Raw genomic sequence first — 13,156 nt, 5'->3', positions numbered from 1 at the left:
GGAAGAAAAGAAAGAAGAGAGAAAGAGAAAAAAAGGAAGGAAAAAAGAAAGAAGAAAAAAGAAAGAGAAAGAAGAAAGAAAAAGAATAAAGGAAGGAAGAAAAAAAGAAAGAAAGAAAGAAAGAAAAAAGGAAAGAAAAGAAAGAAAGAAGAAAGAGAAAAAGAAAAAAGGAAGGAAGAAAGAAGAAAGAAAAAAGAAAGAGAAAAAAGGAAAGAAGAAAAAAAGAAAAAAAAGAAAGAAACAAGAAAAGAAAGAAGAGAGAAAGAGAAAAAGAAAAAAGGAAGGAAGAAAGAAAGAAGAAAAAAGAAAGAAAGAAGAAAGAAAGAAAAAAGGAAGGAAAAAAGAAAGAAAGAAAAGAAAGCAAGCAAGCAAGCGGGTGCAGGGGCAAAACCAAGGCCTTAATATAGCACCATCAAGGCTGGGCGGGCCCAAGCAATGGGCTGGTGACCCACCAGTGCAGTGTCCCCAGCAAGTCTGGCCTCTCTGTCCCAGCTTGGCGGGGTGGGGTGAAAGAAACAGGAAGACAGAGGTCACTAGGAGAAACCAGACCTGGAAGTCTGGGGGCCACGTTGAGGCGTCTGATCAAGATAAAGACCGAGGGGAAGGCCGGGTGGCTGGGCTCCACCCTCCCTGAGGTGAGGAGTCCCCAGGCCTCCTTGACACGGGAGCCCCGTGCGCTGTGGCGCCCAAACCCACGGTGAGGCCGCAGTTGGCCCGGGAGAGGGTCGCCAACAGCTGGAGAGAGCAGGAGGTCGGTGAGGTGTCTCCTCCCGGACGGGGTCCTGGGGGCGGACGCGGGGTCCGCCGGGAGGTGGCCTCCACCCGCCACCGTCAGACAGCGAGCACACAACCGTACCCCTCGAGCAATGACCCTGGGACGCTGCCCTGTGCCCGTGACCCCGGAGCTGCTGGGCTGTCCTGTTCGGAAGTCCGGGTGCCGGTGGAGGGAGGCGACAGGGCCCCGCCCCGAGGGCTGACCCGCCTGCGGCCTGCCCAGCTGCGAGGGAAGAATGGGACAGGTGGGAGGAGCCCCTGCCTTTGGTTTCTGTGGACTCGTGGGCAGTGGCCAGCAGCCCGGCCCTGTGTCCAGAGAGACAGGGGACGGAGATGTGCCTGCTGCTGGGCCCCGTGGGAGCTGGAGTAGGACCCGTCAATGCCCATCGGAAGGACGCCTTCCAGGCTTGGAAGGAGACGAAGCCACAGGCAGGTGTCCCCGAGGGCTCCGGGGGCAGAGTGGACGGAGCAGGGGCGGGGCTGCCGTGCAGAGCGGGCCGGGTGTGCCGGGAACAGCCTCAGTGGCCCGGCAGCCCGGTCCTCGTGGGGACAGCGGTGCTCGGAGGGCAGGCGTTCCCCATCCTGGCCAGAAGGAGGCCGGGCTCGGGTCCCTTCCAAAGGGCACAAACAGAACGGTAGCAGCTGAGGCGAGGGGACTGAAACGACTATGTAATGACGGCCGTGCAGCAGGAGATGATGCTGCCTCCCAGCGCAGTGCCACGGGAGCCACGGGAGCCACGGGAGCCACGGGAGAGGCGGGACAGCAGCCGGACCAAGTGTAGTCGCGTGCTTTGGACTTTTATGATCATTTTGCTGTAAAGGATGCGGCCAAAGGCCAAGGAGTGGCCGGTGATGTCATTAAAAATGAATATCGGGTCTTTGTCTAGTTCCCGGCACACATTCCCTAAAACCCCTGGTTTTGCAGTGTTGACAGTGTCCCAGGTGTGTTCCTGCAGTGACTAGTGGCTTATGGACAGAGACTGGCCTCCCAGGAGGCCAGGCGTCCTGAGAGCCCCCGGGAGGGGAGAGGGCGGGAGACCCACCAGTGGCCAGCTGTGAGATCACCCAGGCCCACCCAGCGGGACCGCCAGACAGGCCCCGAGCCCTCGGGCTCGACTGGTGAACACGTGCAGGTGGCAGGAGGGGGGCGCCCCCAGACAGGGGCGTGGACCCCTTCCGCGGCACCTCGCCACCTGCACGCACGCCTCCCGTGTGGCTGTTCCTGAGTCGTGTCCTTATAATGAGTCGGTAACCCCCAACGTGGGGCTGGAACTCACGACCCAAGGTCAAGAGTCACACGCCCCACTGACTGAGCCGGCCGGGCGCCCCTGACTCAAGCTTTGGGGTCACTGGCCCCTGACTCAAGCTGCTGGACCAAGAGAAGGCACGTCCCTGTGCCCACGGCCTGGCGGTTCCGGACCCGGGGATGGACGCTGTGACCGGACGGGCCTCGGGGAGGCACAGAAGGTGTCTGGGGGCAAGGAGGGGGCATGCGGGTCAGCAGGTCACCGTGTCCTGGGCAAAGAGAACCGCTGCGTTTCTCAGCCTCCCCGAGGGAGTGGGGTCAAGGCGGCCACGTGGCTGAGTTTCACCAAGGGCAAGCAAGGAGGGTGAGGTCAGCGTCTTCTTCCCTTCGAGGTGACCTTGGAGGACACGTGTTCCCAAAGACACTTTGAAGGTGAAGGAGAGCTGGTCAAGCCCCGTGAGACCCCATGCAAGGGAAAAACAAGCACCCTGGGCTTCGGGGCCAGGCCTGCGGTGTGGTCAGCCCTCGCCCCGGAGCCCCTGACCCGGAAAAGCCACTGAGCCCGCAGCTGGGTGGCCGCAGGCCCTCGGGTGCCTGCCGGCTGTGCAGACTCACAGGGAGCTGGGGGCGCTCGCTAGGGCGCGGTCGTCGTGAGGACCAGGCGTTCGAGGCCCAGCGGGAGCACAGGAGCCGCGGGAAAGCAGATCGCCAGGGAGGAGGCCGGCGAGTGACGTGAGTGCAGAAGGGCCTGGAAGGACGGGGCCCAAAGGGAGCCACTGGGCTCACTCACGGGGGTAGAGGGAAGGAGGCCGGGGCTCACTCATGGGGGTGGCGTGGAGAGGGCTGTCCCACTGGGAGGATATGGGCACTGGGCCTGAGAAGAAGATTGGAGGCCAGCCTCCGTGGACGTGGCCCTTGGGAACCCCCTCCTGTGCTGACGTCGGACCCCTGGAACAGTTCCAAGGGCACAGCGTTTACATCAGCGTTCTTTAGGGAAGCAATACTGTGTGCGTGTACATAGAAAAGAGGTTTGTCGTAAGGGATGGGCTCACGTGATTATGGAGGCTGAGAAGTCGGTGGATGGGAGCGGGGGGTGGGGGGCAGGGGCCAGGCAAGACCGACACTCCAGTAGGAGTCTGAAGGCAGGAAGACAGTGATGTGTGGGCTCACACAATCCGCCAGAGGAGTTCCCTCCCTCTCAGTCCTTTCGGTCTGGTCAGGCCGTCAACTGATTGGGTAAGGCCCACCCACATTAGGGAAGGCCACGTTCTACTCGATCTATGCGTCGAAACGTGAATCTCATCCAGAAGCACCCAGAGACACACCCAGAATCACGTTTGTCCAATGTCTGGGCCCCCCGTGGCCCAGGTCAGGTGACACAGTTAGCCCTCACACAGGGCTTCTGTTGTCTGTGATGGTGTGGTGTTCTACCCGATCTCCCGCTTCGGGACCACAGGCTCAGATATGACGAGGATGAGACACAAAGGAAGCCGCAGAAGCTGGGGGTGTCCGTGGGAGTCTGAGCCCGAGCCTGCCGCCTCGGGGAGAAAACATATCCAGCCGGATGCGATGTCCCTGTTGGAGTACTCCATTGTGACACGGGGCCTAACTTCCTCGCAAGGGTCTTAGAGCACCCAGGTCACCCCTAGGCTGGCATTTAGAAGCAGGAGGACGAGAAAGAACTTCGACTATGTGTCTCTGTCTGCTCGGGCGACCATAACTCACGCCACAGACTGTCACGTCCCCATCCTGGAGGCCGGAGCCCGAGGTCCAGGCATGGGCGGGGCCAGGCCTCCCGAGGCCTCTCTCCTGTGTGTGGATGGCCGTCCTCTCCCTGTGTCCTCGCGGGGGTCGTCCCTCCATGCGTGTCTATGTCCCAATCTCCTCTTTTTACAAGGACCCCGGTCACACGGGATCAGGACCCCCCCCCGGTGACCCCGTGTTACCTCAGTCACCTCTGTAAAGTCCCCATCTCCAGATATGCTCACATCCAGGTTCACCATGTGAATCTGGGGGGACGATTCAGTCCACAACACTGACATAAAAGCACGGGACGTCAGAACATACTGCCTGGTGAGGCCGATGCCTCGTTCCCCGTTTCTGCTGGGACATGGGACAAAAGACCGCACACTCGGGGGCCTCAAACAAGAGTTTTGTGGCTCCGCACCGTTCCGGGGGGCCAGAAACGGACCTCAGGACGCCACAGGGCCGCATTCCCCGCGCAGACTCTAAGGGAGGATTCTTTCCTTCCCTTCGTGGCTTCTAAAGCCTCACTCCTCGGCCTGTAGCCTCTTCCTCCATCTGCAAAGCCAGCAGGGCTGTGTCTCAGGATGCGTCTCTCTGCGGCCATCCCCCCATCACCTTCTGCGGCTCACTCCCCCTTGTGGCCCTTGCAATGACACTGGGCCACATCTCCACAGCTCAAAGTCCTTCACTTACTCACATCTGCAAAGCCCCTGTTGCCGTAGGAGGGGACATTCCCAGGTCCCAAGGATTAGGACCTGGGTACCTGTGAAGACCATTACTTAGCCGACCTTGGCCAGAAAGTGTTTCGTGGGGGCCCCCGAGGACACCCCACTTGCCGAGGCAGCGAGGAGTGGAGAGTGGGGTGGCCAGGCTGAGGGCAGGGTTCGACTCTGATGCTGGGACCCAACGCGGCAGATGCTCACAAGCAGGGACAGGGTGCTGTCACTGGAGCAGGAAGGAGCCAGGACCCAGGCAGAAAACACAGCTTTCCTGGGAGGACACGGGCGGGCAGGCAGCAAGGGTCCTGCTCCGTCTGAACCATCACAGATACCAAAGATGTGTGCCGAGGAGGCCGAGGGCGGCCATCCTGTTATTGGCTGAATTGTGTCCCCCAAATTCTTGTGTCAAAGTCCTGAGCCCCCAGCACCTCAGGGCATGACTGCATTTGGAGGCAGAGTCTTTAGAGGCGTAATTCAGGTGAAACGAGGTCATGTGGGTTATTCCGGGTGCGTGTGGGGGAGAGGAACTTTTGGAAGGGCGGACTGGCCCTCCTGGTGTGGACCGGCCTCTCCCGGTCCTGCGGAGAATGGGGGCGGTGGGGGGGAGGAAAGCTTGCCGCCGTCTCCGTCCTCGTCCTGGCCTCTGGCCTCCACACCTGGCCCAGAACGTACGCGGTGGACCCTCCCGGTCTCAGACCTTCAGCCTGCTGACCTGGGGGCCTGCCAGCCTCCGTGAGCGCGGGGCCAAGTCCCTATCATAAGTCTCTGCGTGCATCCGTCCCGCTGGCTCTGTTTCTCTGGAGAACGCTGACCGACACGAATCCCACCAGAGCAGCAGACGACTCAGCCGCTGGGCCGACCACGCGTCTTCGCCAGGCCAGATGGCACGGGCTCAGGACGCGGCGTGCGGCCAGGGACCTCCTGAATGGTTCCGTTCCTCCCCCGTCCAGAAGGCGTCCTGGGCATCTCTGTCTGGGGGGCCGTCACATCTTCCCCCGACCCTGGGGAGGAAGCGCACAGGGGAACCTCTAGCAGCAGCTGTGACGGGCAAAGGTCTTGGGAGCACAGGTCTGTGTCCACCGAGGGGGGGGTCCCTGAGCAACCGCAGAGAATGGTCTCTGACCTTGGCCACTCAAATGCTGCCCCACGGGGCCCGTGAGCAGAGTGGCCTTGCCGATAGCCGAGGAAGTCCCTCCCACAAAGGATGACCCCGGTCATGGCTGCTGCCCATTGTCCAACCCGCTGGCCACAGGCCACTGGGGAGCCCCGCTGTGACACCATCCCTTGAGAAAGCAGTTGAGCCCTCTGGAGGCCACCCGGTCACTTCAGACACCCCCACCTGTAAGGGGCAGTCGTCTTCAGCAGAACGGACACTCAGGCCAGGTCAGTCTTCCCCGAGTGCAGACGCTCAGCCCGCCCCGCTCGATGAGGGTCTGCAGTGTTGGATGAGTGCCCTGGGCCCAGGGACTGTGTTTACGGCGTGGCAGGAGGTGCGGCAGTGGGCATGGGTCCCCGTGGAGGCCACACCACTCAGAAGTGGCCAGGCCCACAGAGCCCCGGGACAGCCTTTGGAAAGCTCGGCTGAGGCTCCAGCTCGGGGGGAAAACCTTGAGGCGGGGGGGTCACGATGCAGGATGCAGGGTCCACCCCAAATCAACAAGCACAAGCACTGTGTCCCCAACAAGGCTGGAACCAAGCGGTGTTAGCAGGGGTGCAGCCCACCCTCCCAGCCAGTGACCACCCTGTCCATGCCAGGCCGTGTGGCCGGAGGGGGCACAGCAGGGGTGAGGCCGTGTGGGCTGGAGGGGGCACAGCAGGGGTGAGGCCATGTGGGCTGGAAAGGGCGCAGCAGGGGCGAGGCTATGTGGGCTGGAAAGGGTGCAGCAGGTGTGAGGCCGTGTGGGCTGGAGGGGGCGCAGCAGGGGCGAGGCCGTGTGGGCTGGAGAGAGCACAGCAGGGGTGAGGCCATGTGGGCTGGAAAGGGCACAGCAGGGGTGAGGCTATGTGGGCTGGAAAGGGTGCAGCAGGGGCGAGGCCGTGTGGGCTGGAGGGAGCACAGCAGGGGTGAGGCCATGTGGGCTGGAAAGGGCGCAGCAGGGGTGAGGCTATGTGGGCTGGAAAGGGTGCAGCAGGGGCGAGGCCGTGTGGGCTGGAGGGAGCACAGCAGGGGTGAGGCCATGTGGGCTGGAAAGGGCGCAGCAGGGGTGAGGCCGTGTGGGCTGGAGGGGGCGCAGCAGGGGTGAGGCCATGTGGGCTGGAGGGGGCGCAGCAGGAGCGAGGCTATGTGGGCTGGAAAGGGTGCAGCAGGGGCGAGGCCATGTGGGCTGGAAAGGGCGCAGCAGGGGCGAGGCTATGTGGGCTGGAAAGGGTGCAGCAGGGGCGAGGCCGTGTGGGCTGGAGGGAGCACAGCAGGGGTGAGGCCATGTGGGCTGGAAAGGGCGCAGCAGGGGTGAGGCTATGTGGGCTGGAAAGGGTGCAGCAGGTGTGAGGCCGTGTGGGCTGGAGGGGGCGCAGCAGGGGCGAGGCCGTGTGGGCTGGAGGGAGCACAGCAGGGGTGAGGCTATGTGGGCTGGAGGGGGCGCAGCAGGGGTGACGCTGTGTGGGCTGGAAGGGTGTCGAGCAGGGGTCCTACTTTAGACCACAGCTGCTGTCTTGTCACTTCATGTTCTTTGTCCCGACCCCCGCCGGCAGGCAGGACAAGGAGTCCGGTGACTGTGACTGTGAGGAACAAGCGGGACAACAGTCACACAGCAGAGGATCGGGTGTCCACGCGGGGCCTCTAGGTGCCCCCCTGACTGGACAGGGGAGCAGCCCTCTCAGAAGGGAGTGGGGACCAGGGGCTCAGACCCTTGCAGGTGACCCCTCGGCCAAGGGCGGGGCCCGCCGGGAGGGAGGGGAACGGGGCTCGGGTAGCATGTTGGCTGTGGCCCTGGGACGGCGTCGGGGCAGGGCTGTGGTCCGCTGTCCCTCCCTGGGAAATGCCCAGGGCCAAGGGGAGCTGGGTCCCCCGAGGTTCACCCCGGGGACAGTTTGTACCAGCGAATGATTCGGGGAGGGAGCGTCAGTCCGTGATTTCCATCAGGCCACCCGGGCTCCCAGGATGCACCATGGCATGAAGCTGTTCTCGCGGGCACACCCCTCCACCTGGTCCCCCTCCTCGGCTGTCCCGAGTCTTCCTCCGGAGTCCTCCCCACGACACGCCTGGCCTGGACATCTGTCCCGCAGGGTCTTTTTCGGGGCACCTCAGCCAGCTCCCCATCACCAAGTCCCTAGGTCGTGTCCAGACCCCTCGCTCGGCTGCCATACCCTCCCCGGGGCCTGACAGCCTGCCCCCCCCCGCCCCCCAGGCCTGGCATCCTGTGTGGTGGGGCCTGGCACACCCCCACTGCTTGGTACAATTCTTTTTATTATTATTATTATTTTTTTAATGCTTATTTATTTTTGAGAGAGGGAGAGACGGAGTGCAAGCTGGGGAGGGACAGAGAGACAGAGAGGGAGACACAGAATCGGAAGCAGGCTCCAGGCTCCGAGCTGTCAGCACAGAGCCCGACGCGGGGCTCGAACCCATGAACCCTGAGATCATGACCTGGGCCGAAGTCGGACGCCCAACCGACTGAGCCACCAGGCGCCCCTAACGTTTATTTTCTTTTGAGAGACAGAGCGCAAGTGGGACAGAGGCAGAGAGAGAGGGAGACACAGAATCGGAAGCAGGCGGGCCAGGGCCAGGGGGTGCAGACAGCAGACGTCTGTGTTCTCGAGGTCTCGGGGCTGACAGTCCAGATCCAGGTGTGGGCAAGGGAGGATCTGGTCCAGGCACCTCCCCCCGCTGCTGCCCCCCCTTGGGGCTCCTGGGCCGGGAGAGGCATCACCCTGATCCCTGTTTTCACCTTCAGCCCCCTTTCTCCTGTGTCTGCCGCGTCCAGCAACCGGGACCCCGTGGCCTGGGCGTCCCCAGCCCCAGCTCTGAGCTTTGGAGCCGAGAAAGACACGCTTTCAACCCAACTTCCCATTCTCAGTCCACCCGACCCACCCTTGCTCTGTTTCTGCCCCTGTTTCCCTATTTTGCAAGCGCAGAGAAAGCCAAATACGCCTTTCATGGGCCGCTCCGGCTGGCCACCTCCCCCTCCCCCTCCCCCACCCCCCAAGGTTGACAGCCTCCCATCGGGACACACCTAAAACTTCCCTGTTTTCAGCTTTATGGAGATACAATTCACACACCGTAAAATGCACTCACTGAAGGCGTATGGTTCAGGGCGCCTGGCTCCCTCCGTGGAGCGTGTGACTCTTGGTCTCGGGGTTGTGAGTTCGAGCCCCACGCTGGGTGTATAAATTACTTAAAAGAATTTTTAAAAATCTTAAAAAAAAAAACCTAAATGTACAGTTTAGTGTTTTTAAAAATACTCTCAGGGTTATGCAACCACCACCACTGATCTAACTTTTCCGCGTCGCAAAAAAAAACCCTGCGCAAACCCGCTCCGACCCTCCCCCCCCCATCCCGCGATGGTCGCGAATCTTTCTGCCTGCGGGTCCGCCCCACGCGGACATTTCACATCAATGGAATCATCTAGCGTGCGGCCCTCTGCGTCTGGCCTCCCTCTCCCGGCACAAAGTCCTCAAGGTTGCTCCGTGGTTCGGCCGTGGACGTTTCATTCCGTTTTATGGCCGAGTGACACTCATGTTGTGGATGGACCAGAGTTCACTGGACCACACTCCTCAACGCCCCGGGGGTTGAGCCGCGCCCCCCCCCCCCCCCCCCCGCAGCCGTTGCGAGCGATGCCGCTGTGAACGTTCGTGTGCACACAAGAGTGTGCTCTCCATTTCTCGAAATGCCCCGACGGGGAGGTGCCCGGTCACACGGGAACTCTATGTTTAGCATCTGGAGGAAGTGCCCGTCTGCATTCCGGGGCCAGCCGCCCCGCTTCGCACCCCCAGCGGCCGCGAGTGCAGCGAGGGCGCCCTCGTCAACACTTGTCACTGTCTGTCTTTTCCACCCTGGTGGGCGAGAAGCCTTGCCTCATCCTGGTTCTGATCTGCATTCCCTGACGGCGGCGTGTGACTTCGCCCCCTGTGTGCTTATCGACCATTCTGTGGCCTCTTTGAAAAAACGGGTATGCACACCCTTCGTCCGTTTTTTACGTGGGGTTATTTGGGGCGTTAAGAGTTCTTTGCGCGCACTGGACGCTCGTGTCTCATCGCATCTGTGGTTTACAAATATTTTCCCCTATGTCGTGGGCTGTCTTTCCTCGCCACTATCCAGGTCTAATTTACATAGTTGTTCTTACTCTGCCTGTGTTTTTGGCGTCCTGTGTAGAAGCCATTGTCTAAGCCAAGGCTGAGGGTCTGCTCAGCCGCCACACCGAGGGCTCCGTCCGCCTGGGATCCCCGTGAGCTGGTGTTCGCGTGAAGCGCGAGGCGGGGCCCAACTCCGTGCCTTTGCATGTGAAGATCCACAGGTCCCAGCATGGCTTGGTGGACAGACTACCCTTCCTCTCCCTGCCTCGTCCCGGGGCCCCTGCCGAGACCACCCGACGACGGGCACTGCGAGGGCGTGTTCCTGGCTCTCAAGTGTTTCCCACGGCGGCTCGGCAGCGCGTTTCCAGGGGGGAAGTGGGAGTCCAGTCCTTCATTCTTCTGCTTCAAGACCCGTCTTGGCTCCTTTGCAGCCCCGCGTCCCCTTGTGGGTTTCACGATGAGCTCCTTGAAAGGCCAGCCGGGTTTCGACAGCGACCCCGCATGCCTGGAGGCTGTAGGTTAATTTGGGGAGTTCAGGGCATTTCAGCGGCATCGGCATCGGGTCTCCCGATCTGGGGACACTGGCTGGTATCTTTCCACTCGGTTAGATGGTTTGCATTTCCTTTTGATGATGTTTTGTAACTCTTTGTGCACAAGTGTTACTAAATCCATTCCTGGGTATTTCGTTCTGTTTGCCGCGACGCCTCCGGGACCCCGCTTGCACACTGACCATTGCTCGTGCGTGTTGTTAGCACGCTGCTTGTTTTTCAGACGTTAAACTCTTTTCTTCTTTCTTTTTTCTTTCTTCTTTCTTTCTTTCTTTCTTTCTTTCTTTCTTTTCTCTTTCTTCTTTCTTTCTTTTCTCTTTCTTTTCTCTTTCTTTCTTTTCTCTTTCTTTCTTTTCTCTTTCTTCTTTCTTTCTTTTTCTTTCTTTTTTCTTTCTTCTTTCTTTCTTTCTTTTCTCTTTCTTCTTTCTTTCTTTTCTCTTTCTTCTTTCTTTCTTTCTTTTCTCTTTCTTTCTTCTTTCTTTCTTTTCTCTTTCTTCTTTCTTTCTTTCTTTTTTCTCTTTTCTCTTTCTTTCTTTTCTCTTTCTTCTTTCTTTCTTTCTTTTCTCTTTCTTTCTTTCTTTCTTTCTTCTTTCTTTCTTCTTTCTTTCTTTCTTTCTTTCTTTCTTTTCTCTTTCTTCTTTCTTTCTTTTCTCTTTCTTCTTTCTTTCTTCTTTCTTTTCTCTTTCTTCTTTCTTTCTTTCTTTTTTCTCTTTTCTCTTTCTTTCTTTCTTTTCTCTTTCTTCTTTCTTTCCTTCCTTCCTTCCTTCCTTCTTTCTTTCTCTCTCTCTTTTAAATATAAAGCTGTCCCCTCTGGGCCTGTTTCTGCCAAGTGCAGGGATGGTCACTGACTCCCTCACGGAGCACACTCTGTATAAACTCCCTGCTGGCTTCGTTTGGGTGGTCTTTGCTCATTGCTACAGGAAATCAAGGCACAGGAGTGGGGTTCATGGACTCCCCCAACAGGAAGTGTGCTCCACGGGAGCAGTGGCTCCGGCCCCTGGAGCTGTGCCTGGCAAGAAGCCTCCAGTCCAACAAGCCTGAAGGAGGAAGCTGCCTCCTGCCTCCCAGGGGCCAGGCCCTGCTCCACGTCCCTGGGCGTGGGCGTGACCTCACGTCCCACCACCCAAGAGCAGGTGATGGGCACTGCCACAGATGGGGAAACTGAGGAAGCTCAGAGCCAGACCCGGGGGGACGGGGCAGCAAAGGCCTGCTCTTCCCACGTGCCCAGCACATGGCCACCCTCATCACCCCAGCAGCCTCACCTGCCCTCAGGGTAGCCAGCCCCTCTCAGGGCGCGGCTCTCCCGTCGGGGGGTGTAGCACTGGCAAACCGGACCCCATTCTCTAGCCCCTCACGGTGCTATTCCGTGCATCCTGGAGCCAGAACAGAAACCCTTCTCGGGACACACCCCCCCCGGGTACCCACCTGCCCCGATCACACCAACACGTGTCACGTCACTGCCGCCCGTGACGTTAGTGTTGTGCGTCAGGGCGACCGGCTGCAGGGGGCCCGGACTGGACATCACTTCTGGGGGCGTCCGGAGGGCGTCTCTGGGCACACGAGCTGGCGTCCGTGGACTCAGGACCACAGACAGCCTTCCCCAGTGCGGGGGGACCTCACCGGGTTCCCCTCGAGGCCTGGGCAGACCAGAAGGCGGAGGAAGGAGGAAGTTGCCCCTTTTCCCGCCTCCCCCCTTGAGCTGGGACGTCTCCTCTCATCTCCTCCGGCCCTCACACTGGGACTCTCACGGCTGGCTCCCTGGTTCTCCGGCCTTCGGGCTCGGACTGAACCACAGCACCAGCCTTCCCGGGCCCCCGGCCTGCGGACGGCAGACGGTGGGGCATCCCGGGCTTCCTGAGCACGTGAGTCAGTCTGTGACTCCTACCGCTGTATCTCTGGAGAGCCCTGATACATTGCTGGTGGGTCCCCAACGTCTTCACAAGGTCAAGTTGGCGGGCCACTGGGCAGCGCACTTCAGAAGTGGTCCCGGGCGGGGGCAGGGAGCCCACCTGTGCCAGGCTCCCAGAGGTGGCCCCGAACACCCTCACAGCCCATTTTCACAGTAAGCCCCACGTGCCTGTGGCGCCAGTTCCCCTGGAGGGCCGAGGCAGCCTGCTGACACGCGTGTCCCCATTCGACATGGGAGCCAGGCCTGTGCAGAGACCCTCCAATTGTCAGAATCTAATGCAGCTCTGTTCTGGGCTTCAGACCCGAGGGCTGGCCCCCCGACCCCCCACCTGCTCCCCCACCTCCACATGTAGCCCTCTTCCCCCTTTCTGCTCCCATCCCCTGGCTTCCTTTCTCTCCCTCCAAACGTGTCCCCCCTTTGCCTGGAATGCTCCTCCCCTACAGGGCTGACTCCTTCTCAGTCTTCAGGGCCAGGTCCCACTGTGGATTCCTCTCAGCCCCCAGTGCCAGAAACGTACCCCGCTGTTCCTATCTTTACATTATCCCAGGAATTCCCTCCCTTCCCAGAATTGACATGATCATTGTGGGGTGACACCTGTCACCTTCACCAGTTTCTAAGGGCCTCGAGGGAAGGGGGCCTGGCCGCCCAGTCCCCACAGCCAGCATCTGGAATGGCACCTGGCACACGGCCGGGGCCCCTAAGTGGCCACTGCATGCCCGAACACAGAACCAGTGGCCAGACGACCTATTTTGGGGGCTGATGGACCAACGGCTCGGCGTGTGAGGTTCTGCCCCCCACCCGGCTCCGTGAGGGTGGGCTCATAGTCCCCCTGTGCTCCCCTTTCCCGAGGGCCCAAGGAAGGCCTTTCTCTGAGGAGTCAGCTCACATCTGTGGCAGGAAATGTCCCCATCACTGTGGACAGCAGGCCCCTGATGGGAGAGCAGATGGCCCAGGACTTCTAGACAAGCATTTCGACACCCTG

This window comes from Lynx rufus, unplaced genomic scaffold (genome assembly GCF_022079265.1).
Source record: "Lynx rufus isolate CCGP_SWC_20201006 ecotype Redwood Valley unplaced genomic scaffold, mLynRuf1.p SCAF_58, whole genome shotgun sequence".
In the NCBI taxonomy this organism is placed as follows: domain Eukaryota; kingdom Metazoa; phylum Chordata; class Mammalia; order Carnivora; family Felidae; genus Lynx; species Lynx rufus.
The sequence above is the reverse complement of the archived record's forward strand: the minus strand, read 5'-3'. Positions refer to the sequence as shown.